Source organism: Camelus dromedarius, chromosome 12 (assembly GCF_036321535.1).
Source record: "Camelus dromedarius isolate mCamDro1 chromosome 12, mCamDro1.pat, whole genome shotgun sequence".
NCBI classification, from domain to species: domain Eukaryota; kingdom Metazoa; phylum Chordata; class Mammalia; order Artiodactyla; family Camelidae; genus Camelus; species Camelus dromedarius.
The window spans coordinates 31,830,402-31,856,713 of NC_087447.1; the positions used below are offsets into that span (position 1 = coordinate 31,830,402).

Below are 26,312 nucleotides of genomic sequence, written 5' to 3' on the forward strand. Positions count from 1 at the left end.
CACCAAAACTACATCAGTTTTGTTTTTTTTTCCTAAGCAGTTACTCACTGATCAAGCATTTACTGAGTACCTGTTGTAAGAAAAGCATTTGATGGCTGTCTATACCATAGCCTACCTCCATAAAAAATTTCCAGTCCATCTGAGGAACAGGTATTCACACAGAGAAAAGGAAGCAATACAGGGTTATAAAATAAGAGCAACTATCTAATAACGTTGAAGTCATTTTTAACATAGTCCTCTCATTTATGTACACTGAGGCCCATTCAATCAGTGACCAAGTCTTATTGAGTCTTCCTGAAAAATATTTCTCTAATTCATCCACTTCTGTCGAGGTTGGCTGTCACCAGTCTTATTCAAATCAGTTATCTCTAGTAACTTGTATCAAGAACCTTTCCTGTTCAGTTTCTGGTCTCTCTAATTTATTTTCACAGTAACAGTGACACTCGTTAAAAATCCACCTCCTCATAGAAGTTAAAACAACATCTAGTGCATGGTGGGTGTTACAGAAATACTAATATTAAAAAAAAAATCAGAAAGGTAGTAGAAGGCTTGAAATTAAAACTACAGGGGATAGAAGAAACATATATTTTTGCCCTACTGTATTCCACATATTATACATGCTTTACCTCAGTTAATCTTACTAATATTTCCTTAGAGATTGGCAATTCTGATGATGATGAAACTGACTTAGATAAAGGTGAAATAACTTGTCCAAGATCACAAAATAGTACTAAGTCAGAGAGCTGGGATTCAAACTCAGGTTTCTATGACTTGCTCCACTATAATACAATAGCCCAGTTACCTTAATTTTAGCCTAATTAGTGGAAATGGGGAGCCAGATAAGATGTTTGAACGAGGGAATAATATGAGATATATGATTGTATATCCTGATATATACATAAGATTATATATACTGATAATCAAAAGTATGATTCTGTAGGCAAGATTTTTGGTGAGTAGAATAATCTGGAATTACGGAGTAACACATTGATGGAATCAGTTGTTACAAGATTTGGGGAAAAAAAGAGTTAGGTAAAAGGTTCAAAATTCTGACCTAATGGTTTCACATATTTGAACAGCTTTATAAAAGCAAATCATCCTCTCTTGAGTTCAAAGATATTTTCACAAAGAAAGCACTCATTAATAGGCGAATGGTATAAGGTAGATGGTCTTAATCAGGAATGAAAGACAAAAAAGCTACGAAAGAGGCAATGCAATCTGACAACTGTAACCAAAAATTAAAAGCCAAAAATATATAAAGAGAGGGCATGGTCATCAATATATTCAAGAGCCTGTCAAAGACCAGAAAAAGAAATTATCTTCTGTGCTGTCTCATGGGAAAAGCCAAGCAAATGTTATAATTTATCATTTTATGATATCTACAAATCTTTAAAATAAAATCATAACTTGACTTCAGTTACTGAAATCCCTTATTAATAAGAAGTTTTTGAGTTTTAAAAATGTATTGCTAATATCAGAGAAATGTTTATGATAACATTAGTCTTATGGGATAAAAGAACATACAGTTACATACAAAATGAGAAAAATATACGCTTTGACAATCCACTGAAAGATTAGCCCTAGTAGAAAAATTTAGGATTACCTAAAAGTCCAAAAATAAGTGAATAACTAAATATAATACATTCCCTGCTAGAAATTTTAGATAGGTAATCAAAAATAAGTAAGTAATAGATGAAGAAGCCGAGAAGAGATAAAATGGAGTGAAACAGAATTTATTTTTAATGGAATAGTATATTTTTTTCTTTTTTAAAATTAACATAATTACTCTGTGGCTGTTAGAATTTAAGTGTTTTGTGATATGATTTAAAAAATAAGGCATAGATGACATAATGATAAAAATTCTTATATGTCTTTTTAGTTAAGTAACAAATTCCAGCTGTTTAAATATCCTTCTTTTACTTTTAGTAACATCTTTTATTTAAGTATCAACTTTCCTTATTTACAGTGAGCTATTGCAGATTAGTATTATGTGTAATGCAGTTCTGCATCAGATACCTGACAGTTACTAGAGGTTGGCTGGTTGTTCGGAGGGTCCCTGCTGAGTGGTGCCAGCCTGCCTGGGTTCAAACTCCACTTTGCCATTTACTGTCCATGCAACATTAATTTCTGAATGCCTCAGTTTCCTAATCGGCTATTAGGTATAATAACAATAACAACAACAACAACAACAACAACAACAACAACAACAACAACATCATCTACCTCATAAGGCTCTTGGGCCCAAAGCAGAGAAAGCACTTAATAAAATTTGAGGGCAACTTAAAACACAGTTCTGCATCTTAAACCTCACTGTGCACCTGTCCCCAGCACAGACCCCATGTCTGCCTATTGGTTAAGTGAATCAATGAAACAATGAGTTAGAAAAAAAAAGTATGCACGTTTTCTGTATTATTATGTTAGTGACAACTCTAAATTAGGTCTTGTGCTAGATGAAGCTATAAAGAGAAGCAGAATTCACGAGTCTCCATGCTCAGAGATGTAAGAAGCTAATGAGGAAAATGGACAAATACACAATGGATGAAAATTCAGTAAGATGAATTCTCTGATAAAACAAGGCACCGGAGTCAATGGAATCTCAAGGCAGGAGAAGTAATTCAGCTCACAAAGGGCTAGTCAGAGGTAAATTCTGACTTGAATTTTGAGCCTCAAGTGGGTAGAAATCGTCCCATTTGGAGAAAGAAAGAACATATGAATAAAAAAAGATGTGGATTCAGGAGAACTGGTGAGTTCATATTGAGTGTGAAATACCACTGGAACATCCATGTGAAGGTACCAGAAGCAGTTTAATATGCAATTCTGTCTAAGATGGAAAAAAGATTTTCTGGCATTCGAAGCATTTATAAATTGAGAAGGCTTTGTAGAGAAGAATAAAACCTGTAAATAAAAGTAGGTACAAAAATGAATGCTTTAGGACTTACATAGAATTTAAAACAAGAAATGACAACACATTTTTTAAAGATAACAAATAACATAACTATCACAAAAGCTAAAAGTAACATAAACCCATTATGATTATTAATATCCCCGAGAGACACGTCTCCATAATTTATTTTTCCTACAATGTTTGGATGTGTACTCTTTAATTGTCTCAACACAGAACAGCAATTTCATAATATTTTTTTAGAGAAATGGAAAGATAATTCAGTCTTTCTTCTAACATGTTTGATTGAAATTTATTTTTATTATAATTGTTTAGAAAAGTTTCTTAGTCTCCAACTTTTTATTGATAATTTGCCTATGTAACTTTCTCTGCAGTTTCTTACTCAGAAGAGACTTCTTGCCCAGGGACAAGCCCTAGGGGAACTCTAACCTTCTCATCTATCTTGGCCCCACTCAGTTCAGCCAGGTCCTCTCCACCCCTTCTCTGCACTCCATGAGTCCTGGAGAGACTGCTTTCACCATGATATGGTGAGAGCAGAGAAAATGGTCATGAATCTGGTGTCTTTATGATTCCCATGCAAGGAGTACAGCATTACCTTTTCTTTATCATACTCTTTAGGTTCAAAGATAGGGTCCAAAAGTTTGATGAAATCTACCAACAGCAGAAGGTGAACTGGGGGTTGGAGGGAGACTGAGGGATTTTGAAGGACAGGCAGCCCACATGTTTTACCCACAGCCACAAGATCACCACAGGGCAAAGAGTGACCCCGACTGGGGCAGTGCTTCACGATTCTAGCCTATAACTAGAGTTGCACGATCCCTCCTGTATGTGAACATGTTGGAGACCTGGAAGGGGGTCCAGCAAGAAGGGTATCTACAGCTAAAGCCTCTTTTACTATTTCTGGGTTCTAGAACTTAGATGACAGAACATAACATTAGTTCCTAAGGCCTATGCAAAAAGTATAAGATATATTTCTGGCTTGGAGGATATTCTGATATTCTCATCAGCAAATCCACATTGTACACTTGCATATGTAATAGTCAAATGTGATTCTGTGCAGGCAGCCATTCATAAATGTTAAAGAAATGCCACAATCAATCCTGTAGAGAGAAAGGGATGTTTCAAACACATTGGGTAGTTAGAGAAGGCTTCATGGAGAGGTGACTCTTGAATAAGGCCTTGAACTACAAATAGAATTTATGTAAACACAGGGTGGGTAAAAATCATTAGAACTACCAAAAATAACAAGAACAAATATTTGAAAGAAGGAATCCAAAGTACAAAGTACCATTCCAACTAGCCACACAGAAGTCATTAAAAAAATAATAAGGCTATGTGGATGTTGCCAGTATTTATGAGAAATGGTCTTAAGTTCTACAGTCATACGTGACACAGAGTTTGTTAAAATTTCATCCTCAGGCCAAATAGAAACACAAAGAGAACGACTTCCTCTCCTCAGTAGTAGACTGGAAAGACACTGTGATTTATAGAAGCAGAAGAAAGAAATACAAAGTTAAGCATTCCTGTAATAAATACACCTGGATAGGTTGACCTAGAAAAGTTATAGTTTTTTCTGTGGGTGGGATTGGCAGCCTCAATTTCCTAGAACATTTTGCAAAAGAGAGACACTCTGCACATCCCTTGTCGGATAGAAATAATAATGAAATTGAAAAGAATAATAAGTGTCGCTCCCTGGATGCCTAGTTGGATTGCAAAATAAGATCCCAGTGCTGCGTTAACACTGTTATCTCCATTTCCAAGCTGTTCATACAGAGTGGGCTGGAAGATATGGATTTGCATATTCAGTGCAATTGTATTGAAATGGAAATAATAGCATTTCAAATATGTAGTGACAATTTTCCCTCAAAATATAATTTTACAATAGAAAGCAAGAGAATGTAAGAAGATTTTTGGAAAATAAATAGCAGAATTAATGCCAATATAAGCTTTGTTCTCCAAACACTCCAAAATTCTAGCAGTCAAATTGTATCACATCATTTAGGACTTCACTAGCAAGATTCACTTCCTTTCTTCATTCATCCAATTTAAATCTGTGAAATCTAGACAATAAAACATTGTTCTATCTCAAAAGGAAATAATCTTGTACTTACCTTATTAAACATTCTAAAACTGTTCCTTGAAAGCTAAAACTTCCAGAAAAGGAGTGTTCCTCAGCCCCATTTAATATACGTATGCATTAGACACTGGTTACTATTTTGATCTTTTACCTCACTCCACTCACTGTGACCTGACCAGCCTCAAAGAAAAGAGGTCTGTACATACTACTAAAAAATTCCATTAATAATTCACTTCCAAGTCCAAGTGTAAATGTCAGTATTTGACATTACATATTGACTTTTCTGACACTCACTTTCTCTTAAATACACATCTGTTAAAAAAAAAAAGAAAGAAAGAAAGAAAAAATTTTATATATGCATGTTCTTCTTATAAAAATTGTAGCTAACATTTATTGAGTGTTTACTGTGTCAGACACTTTGCTAAACATTTCACATGAGTAATCTTGTTTAATACTCATAACCTTACAAGCTAGGTATCATTATTATCTGTGTTTTGTAGGTAAATTGAGATGCAGAGAGGTTAAGAGAAACAAATTTAGTCAATCTGACTATAAGTGACTGTGGGTTTAACCCCTAAGCTCTAGCTTCCCATAACGTGTAAAGGAAGAGCACTTTTTGGGAGCACAATTCTTGACTAAATTAAAATTCTAGAATGACTAAAAACTTCTTTACTCAAGAGACTCCATTTTTTAATGGAAAATAAGAAAGGAATTTTATCGTTCTAAACATAGCCTCCTCTCCCCAATTCAGTTCTCCAAGAAAAATTAAGATTTGTCCTATTTGTACTTTCTGAATGCCTAACATATGCAGATTGTCTGGTTTTAGAAAACTGTGGATCCCATGATTGAAAAAATAAAGAGGCCCAGGACATCTAAGAGATCTCATGAGTAAGTTCAGAGCAAGACAAGATCTCCCTGAAATTACTTTTAAAAGTTTGAATTTATGTAGATACAAGTGGTTTTCTGAATCTAGAGTTCACAGCTTTCAACACCTTTCCCGTGGCTCAGTGACAACCCAGAGTTAACTATTACTGTCTTGGAGGAAATAAACTAAGGGAGTCTACTTTTCAACTAGGCCACTCAGAATTCCCAGGTCAAGAAAGTCCTCTGTCCACATATACTGCAAAGAACTCATTAAAACTTAGGCTTCCCATGTGAATGCAAAAAGTTCAAACTCTACCATGTGGAAAAGTACAAGTTATCCCAGAGTCCATGCTGTATAGATGAGGATACCAGAATCTGGGTCTGCCCATCCTTATAACTGTTTTCACCATGCACCATGCAGACCAAACTAACTCAAAATCTACATTTCTAGGAATGACAGAATGACAGGGAAACCACTAGTATCAGCAGAGATAGAATTTTTTTTTATTCTTTAAGAGATCAATTCAGGGTCAAATCATTCCCCTGCTTAGAAGCCCAATGTTAAAGACAACTCGAAGGCATTAGCCTGTAATGTGTGTTCTTTAAAAAGAGATTTTTGTTTTTCAATCCTTAAGGACAGAGATAACAGGCACACTGTTTTCAAATTTTTCTACATTAGATTAGAACTATTCTTTCATCACTAGAATTATTCTTACATTTAGTACACTGGTCACCATGTAGGTGAATAATTTTTCAGAGGTGAATTGCTTGGGGAGCAGTGCATAGTCTCAACCTGCATCCTTAAGGGATGGATGAGGAGCAATTAGATGATGCAATTTTAAACCAGGCTGCCTAGATTCTACCTCCAGATTTATGTCCATTTAGCTCTCTGCCGCTCTCTGCCTCTCTCCTTTCTCCAGCCTCTTTATGCCAAAGTAAACAGACAATGTCAGGAGCAGTAGTGTGAGACTTACTGTAGAAATAGGCAAATCTGTTTTGAAGTACATCTATTACTCTCTCTGTTAGGGTGTCTCACTAGAAGGATTAAATCCACAACTTGGAAGCACTATTCAGGGTACTTGAAATAAGTGGAGCATTCATTACACATGAAAAATGGTCAGGGACACATTTTTAGTAGCTTGCCAATTCTAGTTATATCTATCATGAGGCACTTTAATAAATGAGGCCTTTTGAAGAGGTCTGACAATATGTAATACTGCTTCGCCTTGAAAAGAAAAGTATTCCTATCTATTTCTTCCTCAAATTTATAGCTATGTAAAAAGCAAAACTGCACATAAAACATCTACTGTTTAAAAGTCTTTGATAGCTCTCTTTAGTCCACATGAAGGTGCCCAAACTCTAAAACTAGCATATAAGGCACTAGTTCCCACATGTCAGAAGTTCCCATAATGGTTCTACTCTGGGCATACTCCTACCCAAGGGAAGAGGAGACTGTGTGGTCAAGGGGAGGGGCAACTCAGCACCCTTCTAGGTCATTCTCAGAATCCTTGAGTTCATCTAATCCGCTGTCCAAATGACCCTGAACTTTCTTTCAAGGCCTGCAATGGACTTTTCCCAAGACCCCTTCTTTCCAGAGTGAACTGTGTCACCAATAAGTATATCTCTAGCCCTGACGAATGTCTAAGAGGTTCTTGTTTGTGGGGATATGGCAGGGCTGTGGGCCGGGGTCTCCTGTGCCTGAACAACAGGTCCCTTCCCGTGCAAGGTGGAACCAGATGTGGAAAGTAAAGAAGGGTAGATGGTGGACCGGCTCTCTTCTTCTTGGGCCATTTTGTTGAAACCCACTAAATCCAACATTTTTAGATTAGAGTTGGATCCTCCAGGTCAGTATGACGGTATATACGTCATGTAGAAAGATGTATGTTTTATTTAACAGTTAACTTGACTTAGATCTAATTTCTAAAACTTTAGACACATGATACATGGGCCTCCATGGGTACTCTTTCCCTGGGTCCCATTTAGGAACAAGCCTACTTCCTGATCGAACTCTGATTTTCTCCCCAGCACTGTTTCATTTCAACACCAGCATTCCTATTAGAATGTGAACTTGAAACATACATAAGTACAGACAATTTCTCCAACACGGTATTCTGTTTCCATAGTGTTCTCCCTGTGCATTTGCCTTGGTGAGTGATATTCACTGTCCTTCCCATGTCCCCAAACTGCAATCCACCCTGCTGAGAAGGGAAGTAGCTCTTTCAAGAACTGACCTAATATACCTCCTGGATAAATCTCTTGCTAACGTCCCAGCCCTCCTGCTTTCACTATCTGAGGTGGAGGTGTACAGAGATGCGTCTCCCTGTATGTTGCTAACTGCTCAACAGCTTCATCTGCTAGACTCAATTGCAGTTGTTAGTCGTTGAAGACAACTACATGTTTTGAGATATTCTTCTAATACCAACATCTATCTAGGATATGTGCTCATTGAATGAACCCATAAAAAAGCCCAGAAAAAAGTAAGATTCACCAAAGGCAGGACTTCACTGGGGATGAGAGTGTCAGGGGCTAAGTGGAGACAGTGCTGACAAGCCCGCCAGGCTAAATCACAGACAGTAATTCAATAAGGCGAAACACAAGTGAAAGAAGTGCAATATATCTTACGGGCTTTTGAGTACTAAGCATATTCATTGTCTTGTTTTTATATCCCTAGGTTTATGAGCACTTAGACTTTATGTATCAAACGTAATTCACACTCGTCAGTAAATCCAATGACAGACAGAAATACATGATTCACATCCCACGTGGAGACAAGGACAGTATTGAATCAAGGTGAGATAGATTTATACATCAATATTAATCTATTTATCTGATATGATGTTGTTTCTTCATTTTTCCCATTTTTAACACACAAAATTGAATGTTTTTTATTATATAAAATCATAAATTTCCGAAGGTTTTATTTGTGAGGCTTGCACCGTACTGTTGATAACATTCTTGTTCTGTCTCTTCTGCCTGCTCTGCCTAATGTCAAAGACTCTACGATCTTCAGGTTACTTGAAAAATGAGCATACTAAAATTTGCCTCGTCCTTGTTACACAGGCTTCGGCTGTTACAACAATATCAATTTCAGAATTAATATAACAGCAAATAAAATTGGATATAAAATAACTGTAACCTATAATTCACGGTGTGAATCTAAGGCAGACTTTTTTAGTAATAAATATGCCAAATTAGCCTTAATCTTCAAGGCCATCATCTTGGTCAGCTTCTCAAATTTATGAAACATATTTCAAGCTCTTCTTTTGAAATTGTCTTCAAAGTCAATTTACCATCCATGCTTGGAACTCACTATCACTCTTTTAAATAACCAGACATTATTCTTCCTATGTCAGAAGAAGCAGCTAACATACATTTGAATATTTAAGAGCATCTATTATCAAAAAATTAATTATATATAATACAGTTCCTTGAAATAACCTATGTGATTGGTGTTACGATTATACCTATTTAAAGATGAGACTAATAAGTGAGGTGAGTGAAGCTAAGTAACTTTATCAAGGTGACGTAGCTAACAACTGACAGCATTAGATTTTCCCTCAGTTTTTTTCTGACTCCAAAACCCGTATCTCTGACCACTACTCTCGGCAAATTTCTATTCTTTTAGACCAGCCTGACTTCTCCCCAGCCTCTTCATCTGTCATATCAATGGAAACTCTGCTAGGATTAATGTGGGTTGGGAAAAACGATGGACCATGGAAGGTAACTGGAGGTTGGCACACAGCCTGAAGTCTGAGCCCCACGAAGTGCATCCCAAACAGATTACACTCATATGTTTAATTTCAGTACATTTCTCAAGATCTGAAATTTTCCAACTCTAATGGATGGTGATTTTTTTGTTTGTTTGTTTTAAAGTTTTTTGTCTTTCTCCTCCCACTCCTTCCTCTTCTTTTCTCTCTCCTACTCATCACTCTCTCACCCCTCTCCCTTACATACAAATTTTTAAAACTACTTCACAGTATTTATTTTTTATAAAAAATAAACTTTTATGTAACACAGCACCAACCGACATTTACATGATGGTGTGCTGTGGCTCTGAGTTCCCCTTCACTCTGCCATGCATCTCTGCATATGTTTTTAACACAAGTTGAGAGGTGCAGCCTTTAGATGGGCTGAAGTTGATCTGTGGGACAACCTGACCCTCAGAAAGCTATACTAGAAATGTACTGCTTTGCTTTTAATAATTTTGCTTTAACTGAACTAGCTGAAATATCCCCTCATAAGAAATTACTGTAGAATGTTCACTGAAATATTTATTGCTTTTATTGAGGATGTACTCTACCACGATAGGTGATACCCCTTTACAAAGAACCCAAAGAGGGATCTTCTTCAGACTGTGACACAGGAAAATTTCTAATCTTATACTAAAGTCATAAGTAAAAAGCCATACACATTCTGGCATGTGTCTTATATGTAGGCCTTACCCTAACTTCAAGTTATATTTTTTTTTAACATGAAATGTCTCTCATTATTTTGCTTTATGTTGTAAAATATTTATCACCAAAAACCACTTCAAATAACTTTTGAAATGAGGCAAGATACTCATAAAAATGAAATAGAGAGATGCTCTCAGCCTGACCTAACCTATTCTACATGGTTATTCACTTACGTACTCTATTGCATTATAAATTCACCAAGGCCAAAATCTGTGTCCATTTCTTATGGTATTCAACCCAATGCCTTTTATAGTGTTATTTTACATAGTGATAAAATGCTTACCATATACTTTCAAAATGGGCATGTCTGGTTACAAATGAAAAATACAAATAACAAACAACTTGTACTCACACAAGCTGAAAGCCTGCCAGGGAAATATGACACCAATGGAAAAGAATGGATGCATATGCCACCTTATTAATATTGGTCACTATGTTCTTCTCATGCCAACAGAATTTTGGAAGGGGACATATAAATACAGATATTCTGACAATTTAAACCTAATGAAAAGCATTTCTCTAAATGGCATGTCTATTTTTTATAATCAGGTTTCAACTGCTTGTACTTGTCTGACACCCTAAAGTGGATTTAATTTCTTTTGCTTCTATATCTGTTTTGTTTTTGTTGTCAGACGTAGTTACGGAAGATCTACTCTACTTCAAAAAGTCACTTCTAAAAAGTTATTTTAGAAGCTAGCAACAATTTTTGAAAAGCCATTATGCATCCTTTCTGGCCATTAAGCTCGGCTGGTCTGTTCATAAAAGTGAGATGTGCATGACCCCAGGATTATTTCTAAATCATCCCCTTACTTCATAACCAACAATCACCAGGAATCCTGCTTTAGCTCTGTGTGCTACCTTCACAACTCTGATTCTTGTCAGTTGTTAAACTGAGTTATAGTAAATCATAAAATAACTGTTGTAAGTCCACAATTGGTTAAAGGAAAAAAAAAAAAGCAAAATAAAAAGCTGTAACAGTAATCTACAGTAGGTGTGTTTTGTTTTGACAACAGTGGCTTTTCTGCTTTTACTTGGAGTCTGCAAAACCTAGGTTTGGCTGCCCAAAACACATCTATCTGAAAAAGACAGGAGCTATGTTATCGCTGCTTACGAGAAAGGTTCCCAAGGTTTCATCACACACTTCATCACACATTTCCACTTTTCATTCAAAAGTGGAGATGATAGTTATTTTTATGCTACAGAATCTCTTAACATTGTTGATCTTCTTTCAACCTTCATAGAAGAATTTTTCTTTATCAAAATCAAATGTTATTCATCTCCTTTCTAATTCTCAGTTCCTTTATTTAAAAGATAAATCACAGTAAATACAAATTATCAGCTTCCTGACACCCAGTTTTTCTAAAAGTTCAAAAGTAAATCTTATATGATAAAGGACAAATCAATATCAAATGTATGCTTTTCAAAATCCTCTGATTATTTATACATGTGTAAAAATATAAAAGAACAAAAGTATTATGGAAAAGCTACAGCAAAGCAATATTCCTATGGCAAATATCATCTAGGAGACGTTGTTCTCATTTCCTTCCCAGCTCTGAGACAGCAGAAGTGGCCCATTCCTTACATGACTAGTTCTCCCCCTTTGCTCAGAGATGATGTGGTTACTCCTCCACCTGAATGCTTAAGTCCCAGCCCTGCTACTGACCCAGGAGGACAAAAACTTGAGTTAAGTCAGAACATAAACCAGCCACGGACATACTGGGCCTGACAGGGGGCAAAAAAAGGACTATGCTCTAACAGAGTCACATGACCTCGTCAGCAGTTACCAGCCAGAGCAGGGAGAGCACAGAGGTACTGGGCTTGATCCTGAGGGTGTACGATCAAGGGGAATGAAATATTATATTGGCTAAGGGATGTCTATCTATTTTGGGGGGCACTCTTAGTGTACAGCATTTACCATCCTGGAAGGACCAGAGAGGGGTTCCAAGCATGCTATTAGGATGGCGCCTCGAAGGAAAAAGACTCTGATGGTCCATACTGCGTGAGGTAGAAATGCCAGAATTGTGATGATAGATGGTAGAAGAAAGAATTAAAGCCTCAGAGGGCGGGTATGCTAGAGTGAATCTATCATGCAATTCTTACACCACCACTAGCTCAAGCGCCATTCAGATGATTCCCACTGTGTTCCTATAACACAGGGCAGACTTCCATCACTCCGTACCATCACTCATCACACCACACATTTATTGTGGGTTTATTTTTATGAAACAAAACTGTTAATTTATACACTAGGTGGATGAATCCTTGAGGCTAAGAACTCTGTTTTATGTTCATCCATCTTCAATACAGAATAACGTCTGATATATGATAAGAAGCTAGACTGAGAATAAGACAGATTTATATTAATGCAGCAGTTACTACTTGCCAGCTGCTATGGACTCCATGTTTGTGTTTATCCAGACTGCATGCTGAATTCTTAACCCTCACTGAATAATTAGGTTATAATAAGAGTGGAGCCCTCATAAATGGGATTAGTGACTTTATAAGAAGAGATAAAAGAGAGTTTGCTTTCTTACAGCCATCTGAGGACAAAACAAGAAATTAGGCATGTGCAAACCAGGAAGTGGACTCTTACCAGACACCACATCTGCCAACACCCTGATCTGGGACTTCACAGCCTCCAGAACTATAAGAAATAAATGTTTGTTGTCTAACCACTCAGTCTAATATGCATTTGTTACAAAAGCCCAAACTAAGACACCAATCATTGGACTAAATGCTGGAAGACAAAGTCATTTAGTCCTTAAATTCCTCATAAGTATATACTGTGTTATGTCTAGCTCACAGGTGAAGAAATTGAGACTTAAAGGGGCAAATCCATTTGTCCGTGGTTACAATGCTACTAAATTGCAGAGTAGATATCTGAACTCAGGCAGCATGACTTCAAAATGAAGTATGCTGCCTTCTCAGTTAATAGGTATTCAATCACTGTTTGTTTAGTGAATCAAATAGCTGAAATAAATAATTAAGTATGGAAATAAAATTCCTATAAGCAAAATGACAATCTCTTTATTGGAAGAAGACAACCATCTCCAAGCAATTTATAGATTCATGATTTTTTTAATTAACATATTATAGTTTAGATTTAAATAATTAAAAAATTGGCACAGTGGTCATAAGGAAATTGTGATTATACAATTATAATACATTGAAATATATTATATGTTATAAATATTATAATTCTATAATTAACCGAAATATTTTGAGAAAGAAAGGGAAAGACACACAGACAAATCCATAACACCAAAAAGAAGTAGATGCAGATTTATTGAGAACAAGAGACTGTTACATGGTAAGTGGCTTTGGTATTAAAATTTTACTGAGCACTAGAGCAGGTTTAAATGTATGAAACCATTATATTTCACTCTTAAGAAACATATTTTGAAGGAATATGTTTATTTTGAATGTGTAAATGGGAACAGTGATACTTAGCATATTTCCTATGCTCAATAAAAATGTGATCCACATTTCTTCTAAATTTCATTCTATTCAGAAATACTATGCGACACAATTCTGAAATTTCAGAGATATTTTAAATTCTGAGATAGCTAAAACGTTTAAACTTAGAAGTATATATTCATGCTTTTAATGAATTTAACGAAAGGTTGGCCTTTTCATAAAGTACTAGATTAAGATTCAAGTCAACAGAAACTTGAAACAAACTCTCTGTCTCAACTTTATCTTTACGATCATTAGAAAACTCCATATCTTTAAGTGGTATACATTCACCCTTTGACTGATGACTCTCAAAAGAAGTTGGAGTTTCATAGGAAATCTAAATATGTTCTCTAGTTGGGACACAACAGTTGGCAGGAACACCATTAAATTATGAATAGTTAAAACCCCTTTATGTTTAAAGGCAAGCTTATGTGTGTGTGTGTGTATGTAAAATTAATATTTTAAAACAACCTAATAATTTACACTTTTGAATCATTTAAACATGTCAGCAACCATTGTTCTGCATAAATTTAGTTTCCAAATTAGACCTTTCCCCTGAAAATAGCTGTAAATGACTGTATTACATTTTCTCTCTCACTAGCGAATTATGAATAAATTATAATCTTCGAGTGTCAGTAATCTGAACACTGTACTCTAAAGACTATGCACAGCTTTATAGACCATTCTGTGAATGCGCCCACTCATTTCAGTGTAAATGAGCAATTATGGAAACTTTAAGGAGACATTGCCATCTTCCATTATATAAATTCAAGAATCTCATCTACTGTTTCTTGGCTTTGAGTATTGTTAATTTTTTTTTCTTTTTTAGAAATAAAGAAATATTGGAGAAAAGAAAACTGTCATCTCTTATATTCATCCCTAAAGCAATTTCCAAAAAGAATACAGTGGGTGTATACTTTAATTTACATTTTAACCTTCTGTACAGCTTTTCTGTGAAGATAAAATTAATTCATCATGTACTGGTCATTCTGGGTAGATGACTGCTTTAGAGAAAAGCAAAGTGAACCCACGCTTTTGATTGATGATGTCTTAGTAGTCCCAGTGTTAGCTATGAAGTTAAATGCCCAGTACTTTTGTATAAATAGGGCATATAACAAACATTTATCAACTAAATGAATGGATTAGTTTACAATGGCAAATATGAGGTGATACTTCCCAGCTTCTCAGATTAATGGCCATGAAAAATGATGTAAATTTATTAAAAGGGGAATATTTATGCCTTCAAAATTACAAAGCCAAGACAAACACATACAGTGTCACTGTCAAAGAAAAAACCAAAATGTACTAGAGACCAGTAAAAATGCAGAGAGGATCTAATTTTTAATCTTATGATGTATATGTCTAGAGCTATATTTTATTTACTTCTTTACACTCTATTATTTAACAATCCACTACACTTACTCTGTGCCAACCATTGGAATAACACCTTTTGTATATCATCTTACTGATTTTTTCTACTCCTTATGATGAAGATATTATTAAAATTCCAAGCTTGCAACTAAGGAAACTTACTAGTTTAACAATCAGTGATTAAGCATTTTCTATATAACAGGAACCCTTCTGAGCACTTTATAAATATCAACTCAGTTGATTCTCAAAGCAATCCTTTGAGTTAGAGACTGTTACTACCCATATTTGCAGATAAGGAAACTGAGAGAAAGAGGGATTACATAATATTCCCAAAGTTTCAAAACTATTAAGTGATGAAGCTGGTATACAATCCCAGGCACTCTGGCTCTAAACTAAAGAACACACAACTATAATGGAGGAGAAAAAAAAAGATTTAAATGTAAGTCTACCTACAGTATCAACCTGGGAACTAGGCACGTGTGGCCCCTGACCTGGGGCTTACACCTCAGAGGAACTCTGCCTCCTCCTGATGTGCGCTGCTCCATAGGGCGTGAGGACCATGGAGCTGAGAGATTAGCAAACCTAGAAACTCATCTCAGCTCCCCTTCAACCAGGTACACACTTCCAATGTGGGCAACCCTAAACCTGAAGAGTGATCAAGAGCAACTTTGCAGGGATATGGACTGAGCAAGGATGTACAGGCTGTGACCCCCCTTCTTATAGGACAGAAAAGAGACTTAAGAAAAAAGGTGGTGGACTACAGCCTGGGGGCCAAGGTCTAGAGTCCAGTGGCCAAGCCTCTCCATGATGCCTTATTTTTATGCAGAACTCTAGAATGATTGAACACTTTAAATAAAAACCTGAGCTTCCAGGTAATAACAAAGGCACATTTTTCAAAATAGAAGCAAAGGAAATATTATACTTAGTAATTCATAACAATTTATAATTTATAACTTTCAAATATCTAGATGTATGTTATTAGTACCTGCATTGGCCCTCCTTACCCAGAATCCTACAAATATGAGGGCTAGAACTGTCTATCTACTTCCAAAAAATGTGCATTTCTAATCCTTATGCTCTATTATTTTTTTAAAGGATGAAAAATGTGTGGCCCAAAATGGCAGAGCATGTGACTGTGGTGTTCATGAGGTGAAAGGAAGAAGTATTTCCCCTCAACTGTATTTTCTTTCTTTTTTATTTGGCAGGTCTTTATGAATTGTAGCTGCACAATAGATGTTTGTAGAATTGATGAAATGCAGAGGCATCCTTAAGATTAAGAATGGGATCCAAGAACCATATACAAAGAAACATTTGGCAATCATGAGACCAGTAACTGGCAGGGCATCTGGATGTGACAACTTAGGAATTCACTTCAGCCCATACACCTCTCTTTTGCTACCACCACTTTTTTAACCATTAATATTTTTTAACTATTTATTATTCTTTATTATAAAAAAACTTCATAAAACACAATCGGCACTGAATTTCAAGTTACCTGACTGGTTTTAAAGTACTGCTGTAAAATTGTGACAGCTGAACTGCCCTTCTTCCCCATTTTTCTGTTAACTACGGTGTAATGAAAGGGATCATAAGTTTTCCTAGCTATTCCATCACGTTAACAATTCATCTCAGTCAATGTCTCACAGTTAAAAATTAGAATATCATTTGATCTGAAAAATGTTTCCAATTTCTAACAAAACATAACTTCAGGGAAAAAAATCAATATTACATTAGCTTTGAGGTTAATAGGAGCATATAAAGAATAGAAGGCGAACATATAAAGAATTGAAGGCAAACATAGCAAGAATAGCCAGAAAGAATGGGGAAGAAAAACAAACTTACAAGGTCAAAATTTCTTGCCAAAGTAGAATTCCCAAACCAGGAAGAATTCACCTTTTCATTAAATGTTAATATACCTCTGTTTTGAAAAATGACCTTTGAAAGGCCTAGTTGCCCATGACTAAAAATGATGGACTATTGTACACAGCCGAACTAGTAGATCAAAGCACTAATCTTTGTGACAGGAAAAACTAATACATAAAAAGTTAAACTTTTAATATCCCATTAAAAAGTTTTCTATTTGGTTCTTTTTAATAGCTTTCCTAGTAGAAGAGCATTATTTTATGAAGATGAAATGGAAATACTGAACATATCTTGCTCTCTTAAAACTTTCTCAACTCTATCTATATAGGGAGAGGCCAACTTGAATGTATAATCAGATTTCAGCTTTTTTCTGTCCTTAATGTCTATTTTATCAGCCTGTCAATATTATATGCAATATTCTATCTAGTTAGAGACCTTTTTACATATAGTAAGGATATCTATCTTCCTAAGTTTCAGTCTTTTGCAATTTATACGTTATAATCAAAGGTCTATTTGAAATAGCTTGTGTTTCAACCCAAATTTATCAATAACCAGATTAAATGTAAGTTGTCTACCCACTCCAGTTAAATCAGATTGACAGACTGGATACAAAAAAAAAGAAAGACTCAACTCTTATGATGTCTATAAGAAACCTCCTTTAAATACAAAGATTAAGGTAGGCTAATGAAAAAGGATGGGAAAAAGCATACAATGTAAGTATAATTCACGTAACAGTATCAGTGGGTAAACAACAATATTATAACCATAGAATATTTAATAGTTTAATGTGAAGAATAATGTTAGCAATATTTCTTCCCATGAGCAAAAACTTGCTGACTTAAATATAATCTTAAAAAATATAATTTAAGAGTATTAAAAAGAATACTAAATGGGTAAATAAGGATTATAAATAGCTATACATCAGTAAGGTTTGTTTTAGCTACCAAATAAGTTTAGTTTAAGTCAACTGGCCTTTAATTCTGCCAAGAATTTCTATGGCTCCTAAAATGATGCAATTAAAATCATGCCTCAATTATCCCTCTGAATATGAGGAGTCAACATATCCACTGATTCCCATCCAAAACTGGTCAAGTGTTACAGCACGAGATGTTAACTCTCTCTTGATTTAAGTTCCTTGCAATGGGGTAGGATCCAGTAGATGCCCCATATCCAGCAGAAGAGAACCCCAGAAGGAAGAATTCATGGTATATCTGAGGTGAGAGGCTACCAGGTTTCCCTACATGAAGCTGGTTGTCACATCAGTGCTTGAAGCAAAAGAAAGGCCCAGAGGATAAGAGATGAGGCTCTAGAGTCATGCAAACCAAATGCCTAACAGACATCTCAATTTTAACATGTCTAAAATCTATACCATTATTTTTACCCACATCCATACATATTCTTCCTACAGTTCTCTCTACCTTCAAATAACAACTCCATCCTAACAGCTGCTCAAGCTAAAATGGTGATAACTCTAACTGAGGTAGGCATTTTATGTTAGCCAGGCTGCTGAAGTGGAAAAATTGAGGAAATGTGATACCACTGCATATAAACCAAGTCATATTTATACCTATATCAAAATAATTACCTTTGAGAAACTGTGACAAAAAATGTAATTATTTTCTAGAAATCCCTCCACATGCTGAGGTATACACTCACTCTTTAATATGCGGAGAAGGTCATTGGAGACTATTTCTTTCAGGATCCCTGAAACATTATTTAAGTTGGGGAATAAATTACAAAAATAAATAGTAACTAAAGACACATGGAAATTCTGTGTGCTAGACCTTTAGAGATAGTGTCAAAGTAAGAATGAGAACAACAACCTACCTATAAGCAAATACATAAACTCAGTATGATTTTCATAGCATAATTTTTAATCAATTCCTACAAATAATATGAAAATATACTTAATATGATGATAACGTAAAATATTAAAACAATATTTACTAATGAAACTTGGCATTTTTTGTATCTCAGACAATTTAATATTATTTGATTCAAAGCTTGTTAAAAGTTGTCTCAAATCTCTCTTTACAAACAAATTTCATTTCTTTTCTGGTATTTGCTACACAATTACAACTAAATATGGGTGAGTGATACATTATTCAATGATTTCAGGACAAAGCCTTTACTAATATTTAAGTCCCCTTCTCAACAATGACCTCCTCTTAAGTTACTGGACTTTCTAAAATTTATGTGTTTCAAAGAAGTTTTATTTAATGGATTATTAAATTAAAAGGCAAAGTACCTACTTATATAAATTAATATCTAATTTCAAATCACATATTTAAATAAGGTAGAAAATTTATTTAATTGACTGTCATACTAAATAAATTTATAAAATAAAACTATTCTTAACATTGAGCATTCAATGTCTATTTTGTGGCCAGTGTAAAAAAATTAGTAACTTGTTTCTTGCACATTACATCTAGACCTGCAAATATAGAGATTTAGTAGTAATATGAATTCATTCAGATTACAAAATATGCCTTATATATCCCAGTGCAAGTGTTCAGAACATAGCAATAATTTGTGAACAACTGTGGAAACACAAACCAGAGCACGGACAGAAACAAGAAAATGGGTATTCAGTTCTTGTAAACAGTTTTTAATTATGCAGGAATTGACTGCATTCATGCTACCTGAAAGAACAGATCAGACATGTTAATTGTTCTTTTCTCTGTGTAAGCATTCATGTTTCTCAAATATTCCCTGCATTTCTAGCAGTGACATCTCCCAGAAATCTTCAAAACATTCACACATAATCATCCTTTGTTTTGAAGACATTAAGCAAGAATTTCCCCAGGGCCTGATAAAGGATGTTTAGGGTTATAAAAGCTGTGTGGATCCCAAGTGAAAGACGCACCCCTAAATTCTTTAAAATATTTATTTTTTGAGAGTTTCTGACATGTGAGCAGGACTCTTCCTGTCCAGTTCCTAGGATGTTTTCATGGTGGGCACTGGAGATTTCAGTAGACATTAGCGAGTTCTTTGTTATACAGGACTACCCTCAGCATTTCAGCCTTCTAGAATCTCTGAGCCCTACCTACCCAATCTGGTAACACGCACCAATCGTTGTGAGAGCCATATAGCCTTTTACACATTTCCCAATGTCTCCAAGCAGGCAATATCCCTGCCCCACAGGCAGACACGTGAGTGTTGAGAACTGGCACAATTTAGATGGATGCAGGTCTGACTTTGAGAAGGAAAAGCCGGGTTGGGCTAACAAGATAACTCATAAATCTAAGTGTAATAAGTGATGGTTTACTGATCTAAGTTCTGCTGGGCTAACTCGTAAATCTGAAGTTTAGTGTCAGTTTACTGGGCTAACAAGCTAACTTGTAAATCCAAGCTCAACAAGTGTCAGTAACGTGATTTGTTCCTAATGGATAAGCTCCAGTGTACTGATTCCTTGGTTTTGCTGTTCAAGCCTTATTGGCTAATAGCCCCATACTTGTAATTAACCCATGCACACGTCTTGGAGGTGCTCAGAGCTTTGGAGCAGAAGCCCCTCTGAGCCCGCCGGCGTAATAAATCTGAGTACTCCAACCCTTCGAGTGGCGCTTGTTTCTTGCTGGCCTGTCATTTCCGTAATGACTTCACTGGAACCTATCTGCTTGTGAGATCTAGCAGCATTTGGTTTACAGTCCTATAAATGAGAGACACAGTAAGCAGAATATTTGGACAAGAACGGAGTTCTGCCGCAAAGCCTCACAGGCTTGATTTTTTTTTCTAAGCAGTAATTTTTTCAGAGAATTACAAACTATAAGTGGCTCATTCACCTTTCTTCATGTTCTTATACCAGCTGATCTACACTGACCAACAGGAAGGATTAGTATAAAAACATGTAGGTCCTGGAATGTGGCAAGTATACGCTCACCCCAGTCCAGTGACATACGAGACAAATCACTCCATCTCAGCATTTCTGCATTTTTCCCTACTGAACAAGATGGGTCTTCTCTGTCCTCAACAACACAGCTAGCTGAGCTGATTTGGTATATAAGGTGAAATCTATCTGCCTGCCTTAGTGCACATAAAGGCTAATAAACTATTAATAAGGCCAAAAATTAGCTACATGTTGTGGCTGGGCTCATTTTTACAATCTTCAAAATTTCCACAAAAGGTAAAATATAATCCTAGGCACTCTTGAATCAGTACAACGTGGATAAAGGACAGCAATAACAAAACCTTTACTGCCTAGCAGTAAAAATGCCTCAACTGATCTGACAGGTATACGTTTAGTTAGTCAACCTTCTATAAAAATATCTTTCTGAAAGATTATTTACAGCAAAATTGCTTATAGGATAAAGGATATTCAGAATAGCATAATGGGTTAGAAGTACACTCTGCTAAAAGCATTTTTTTCTTCCTAAGCTTGTGAATCTCTTCACATATTAAACAAGAAGAAACAAAACTTTGCAAAAGTTCTTCAAAAGCCTATATAAAACTTGACTTCTTGATTCTTTATTTAATGATGAAAGTACATATTGAATAAAGAAAATAAAATTGGGAGATTAATGTTCTAAGTCAAAAAACAAATTAGGGAGCTTTCACATATACTGAAATGTAGCCAGACTCTCACACTACATTTGCAAGCAATAATATTTTTATATACTGTAGACACTTCTAAAATCATACAATCGAAAAAAATGTGTACAATCCTTTTTAGGAGAATTGCAAAAATAACACAGCAATAGTGATGTACGAACTTCTAAGTGCTGGTCCTATAACCCTGCTATGAGAAATTCATCACAGAGAATATCTGAACAAAAACTATACACACTGCTGCACATATACATACATATATAAATGCACAAGATCATACAATAAGATATTCTTTACTACAAAATTACAGAGAGAAATCATAGATAGCAGATGTATAGGAAACAACACAAATGTCTTAAAAGAGAAGATGGCTTAGTAAATTATGGAACAGCAACAGAATAAAATTGGAATTCATAATTACAGTCTCTCAAGAGGAGGAGAAATGTTTATAACACTATTCCAAAGGCAGAAAAGCCATGTACATGGTGACTACAATTCTATACAATGTACATTCATGTGAATAGTAGCATCAGTTCAAATGTGACAATAAAAATAATTTTATTTGGATGGAAAATGTCATTTGCTCTTCATTTCTATACATCTCTAATTTGTTACATGTGTATTTAATAATAAAATAAACTGTACCATTGAAGAAATCTTAAAAATTAGTATCTTAGTTAAAACCATATATATATAGAGAGAGAGTATGTACACTATTGTCAAAGCAGCACACTTGAGGTTATTTCTGTATTGGTATAATTATCATCTTGCTAACAGTTTATAATCAAATAAATCTTCAGAGTGCCTTAATTCCAGGTTAGCATGCAAAATACAGTCTTGTTAGTAAAATAAATAGATTGGAATGATAAGATGTATAAAAATTTGACTTAATGATTTGCTTCTAATGGCAGGCAGCCAATAGTATGACAGCAAAACAAAATACACCATAAAATATTAGCTAGCTAAAGATATGAAAAAACATCTTAGCTACTTTTATCCACTCTATCCCAGCAGTCTATAAACTGATAAAAATATTAGGGATTTACTTTCACAGAACCTTCTTTTGTGAAGCAGCTCTTACCTATGCAAAAATGGAATATGATGTTCAGAGTCACTCAAGCTTTGTGAAGTAATATTAAGATTCAGAGAAGAGGAAAATGCAATTAAATATTTGTACAACCACATGAAGAAAGTATCTAAGAACTCAATAAAAGCTCAAAATCCTCTCTAAATATCTAATTCTAGTCAATCATTTTCTCCCCCTTGCCATTTCTGCAGTTGCTGAAGATACAGCTTATCTCCATGGTGCTAGTAACTACATCTTAATCATTTGTGATCCCTGTGGCTGCACACTAAGTCATACAAACCAAAATATTTTGGAGTTTTAAAAGACATCATGTCACAAATAAAGGCAGATGTATAGTCTTAATCACCTAGCCTAAAGCCCCAAGTTAGGGGGGAAGGAAATAGCTCAGGGGTAGAGCACATGTTTAGCATGCACGACATCCTGGGTTCAATCCCTAGTACCTCTATCAGAAATTAGTTTGTTAATTAATTAATTAAAATAAGACCCCAAATTAGATAAGGAGTACAAAGGAAGATAAATATTGTTCTCTACACATTCCATTATGTTAAATTTAACCCCATCACAAAAGAGAACAGAAAATAATTATTAAGCATTCACTGGAGTCCTGAATTTCTACCTTACTGTTCTTCCATTTCTCAGGCCAAAAACTGAACTCAGTTATTTAACTTGTCAAGGTTGCTTTTGCTTTGAGTAGATGGAATTATCTATCTCTTTCTTAATTATCTTTCTCTCTCCCTTTTCCTCTCCCTTCATTTTCATCTCCCTTTGCCGTAAAAATGCAAAGATAAGAATATATAAAATCAGTTCATCTTTAATTACTATGAGACCCAATGCCAATAAATGAAACTCTTGCATACCTGAGATTTAGTGGGCAAAGCCAAATTATCATTCCCTTAATATTCTAGTAGCAAACAATAGGTACCAACAGCATGAGACATAGGATATATGTTTCAACATGTTCTTTTCATGGCAAAAGCATGTTCTAACTGTAGAATGTGACCATGTGTGCAGAGAAAAAGCAAAATAGAAGACATAAAATACTCTTAAAATCACAGAGGATCATTCATCTCTCCATATATCTATTTATTCCAAACAGATGAATACAGCAGCTGAGTCCACAATATATCCCAGATGCATGTATTTGATAAATCCTTGGCAGATGCAGCATAGTTATACCTTTCCTTAATCATCAATAATTTAATTGGGGGGAGGTATGGGTTCTTCTTTCATTGCAGGAACAGGGAGAATGACATGATTAATTATGCACATTCACATGTATTCAGTTACAATCATAATACTGGAATAATTTTATACATCAGTTAGTTCAACTCCTTTCTCTATAAATTAGAAAACAGAAGCCCAAAACATTTGGCCACCATCCAGTCACAAAATATTAAATATCTACATTAAGTATCTCTGAGGTTGAGACACTAAAAAGGGCTGTTATATGCAAATACTTTCTAAGAAGCATAATGTATGCATAATTAAAGCTAATTTGAGCTAATACCTTAACTTAAAGGTAAGCATAATTTAAAGTAATATCTTTGCTCAAATTAATCAAATGAGTTAGCCAACCAGACAATTCATGAATGGAGACAATATGGAATACAAGCATTCTAACGAGGAAAGCAAAAGGAACATCAATGTCTGAAATATGCATCACTGACAAGAGGAGCTGCCTAGGTTATACTCATGTATATTGCTTACTATAGCAGAAAGACTCCATGCACAAAGAAAGGAACTTCACCCAGAAGGAAAAATAAAGGGCAGAAAGGTCAGTGAAAATAAACTTTGCAATTTCTACATGGGAATAAGGTTAAGGCACCTCTAAACTTATATAAAAATTTTTGGTAAAGACAACAATTTTCCTATCATCAGTATATGTTAGATTTTGAGAACCCTCCTAGTTTCCATGGAGGGTTTATATAAAGCACAGAAGTTGTATATAAAGCACAGGGGTTTTAGAACTCAGCATGAGGTTGAATCCAAAAGACATTTCCGGTAGGGTGCTGTTGTTTGTTTGTTTTAAGTAATGGGCATCATTAAATTGGTAAGGACCTTGAGTCAAGTCAGTTTATGGCTTCTGGTCCTCAGAAGATGGTGTAGACCCAAATCCCCCTCCTTTTCCTCTATTAAGTATAACTATAAAACACGCAAATAGTGAGAGAGAACCAAAGGAGAAATCTGAAAAGGATAAAGAAAAGTTGAACTGGATAAGTAAGACGCCAGGATTGCACAACTTGGCGGCAGGGCGTCTTATCTACACAACAGACGACCCACATCAGTGTTTCCTGATTGCCAGTCTAGCAGCAAAAGGAAGCTCATGGAAGTTTACTCCTCTGCCCCTCGTAAATGGTAATCACCAAGAATCAGTAGGCCTGAGAATCCCAACACCCACAAAGAGATACAAAAGTGAAGGCTAGATTCAAGCAGACGGAATAAGTCAAAGCAAAGTAAAATTAAGGAATTTTTCACTAACAGACCTACTCTTAAGGAATAACTGACGGATGCCTACACTTAAGGACTGACTGAAGGCCATTTAAGTAAAAAAGAAATAATTATAAAAAAAAAAAAAAGTCCTGCGGCATTAGGAAGGAGGAAGAAACAATAGAGCAAACACAGGAGTAGATGCAACACACTATGCCTTCTCTTTATGAGTTTTATAAATCATATTTCATGGCTGAAACAAAAGTTAACACTTAAGACAGCAACACGTAAGTGGAGGAAATGAAAGTGAGGTTTTCACATTTCACTTAAGTGATAAAAGACTGCCACCAGTAGACTGTGAGAAGTCACAAATATATGAGCAACCACTGTGATAAGTATGCGAAGAGAGACACTCAAGCACATTATAACTAAATAAAGAAGGAATCTAAAAAATTTTCAAGAAAAGAAACAGAGTAACAAGAGCTAAAAGAAACAAAGAGAAAACAAACAAACAAAAATAAATGGCAGAATTACGCACTAGTATGTCAAAAACTATCCTAAATGCAAATGATTTAAATACATCCACCAAAAGACAAAACTTGCCAGAATGGATAAATCACACAGACACACACACAATCCAACTACATGTTACTCTTAAAAAAACTCACTTGAGTCAGGCCTCCAGAGGGAGCTCGGAGCCCCAGGGGCGTCTGGCCGTGAGTAGGAATCCGGAGCAGGTAGGAGAAAGCCCACAGCTGGCGGCTTTTTTGCGGAAGGGGGCTCAGGTGGACGCGCTGGTGACGTAAGAACGCGCGCGCCAGGGGCGCATGCACAATACGGAAGCGGAGGTGGGCTGCACGGAGCGGCCAGAGGTGTGATCAGCATTGGAAAAGATGCCCGCTTCAGCTATCCCGTACGGAAGAGTAGTTTACAAAAATCCTTCTGAGCAGCACTACGTGAGTCTCCCTACAATTTCAAGATCATCAGGTTGGACTGAATGCTGCTCACTTCAAACAGCTGCTTATTTCAGCCCTGAAGGTCCTGTTTGGGGAAGTTGATGCAGCTTTACCCTTGGACATTCTAACCTACGAAGAGTAATCCTTGTCAGTTGATGTCTTGAGACTTTGTAACAGATTTCTCCATTTCTCCTTGCATTATCTGGTAATAATAGAGAACTAGAATTGAATAGTCTTCAATTTCGGAAATATACCTCGCTCTCAAAAGTACCGCTCTTTAGTGCCAGCATAACGTTTGAAGACTGAAGCA

General features: G+C 35.6%; 1 long non-coding RNA gene across 1 annotated transcript in view; it reads right to left on the reverse strand.

The window, feature by feature from the left end:
* LOC135322585 (uncharacterized) overlaps window positions 1-25,798 on the reverse strand; it is a 315,967-nt gene extending 290,169 nt beyond the window's left edge. The window contains exon 1 of the long non-coding RNA XR_010383240.1: window positions 25,715-25,798. This is a non-coding gene — a long non-coding RNA (uncharacterized LOC135322585). The remainder of the gene's footprint in view (window positions 1-25,714) is intronic.
* Window positions 25,799-26,312: the final 514 nt, after the last annotated feature.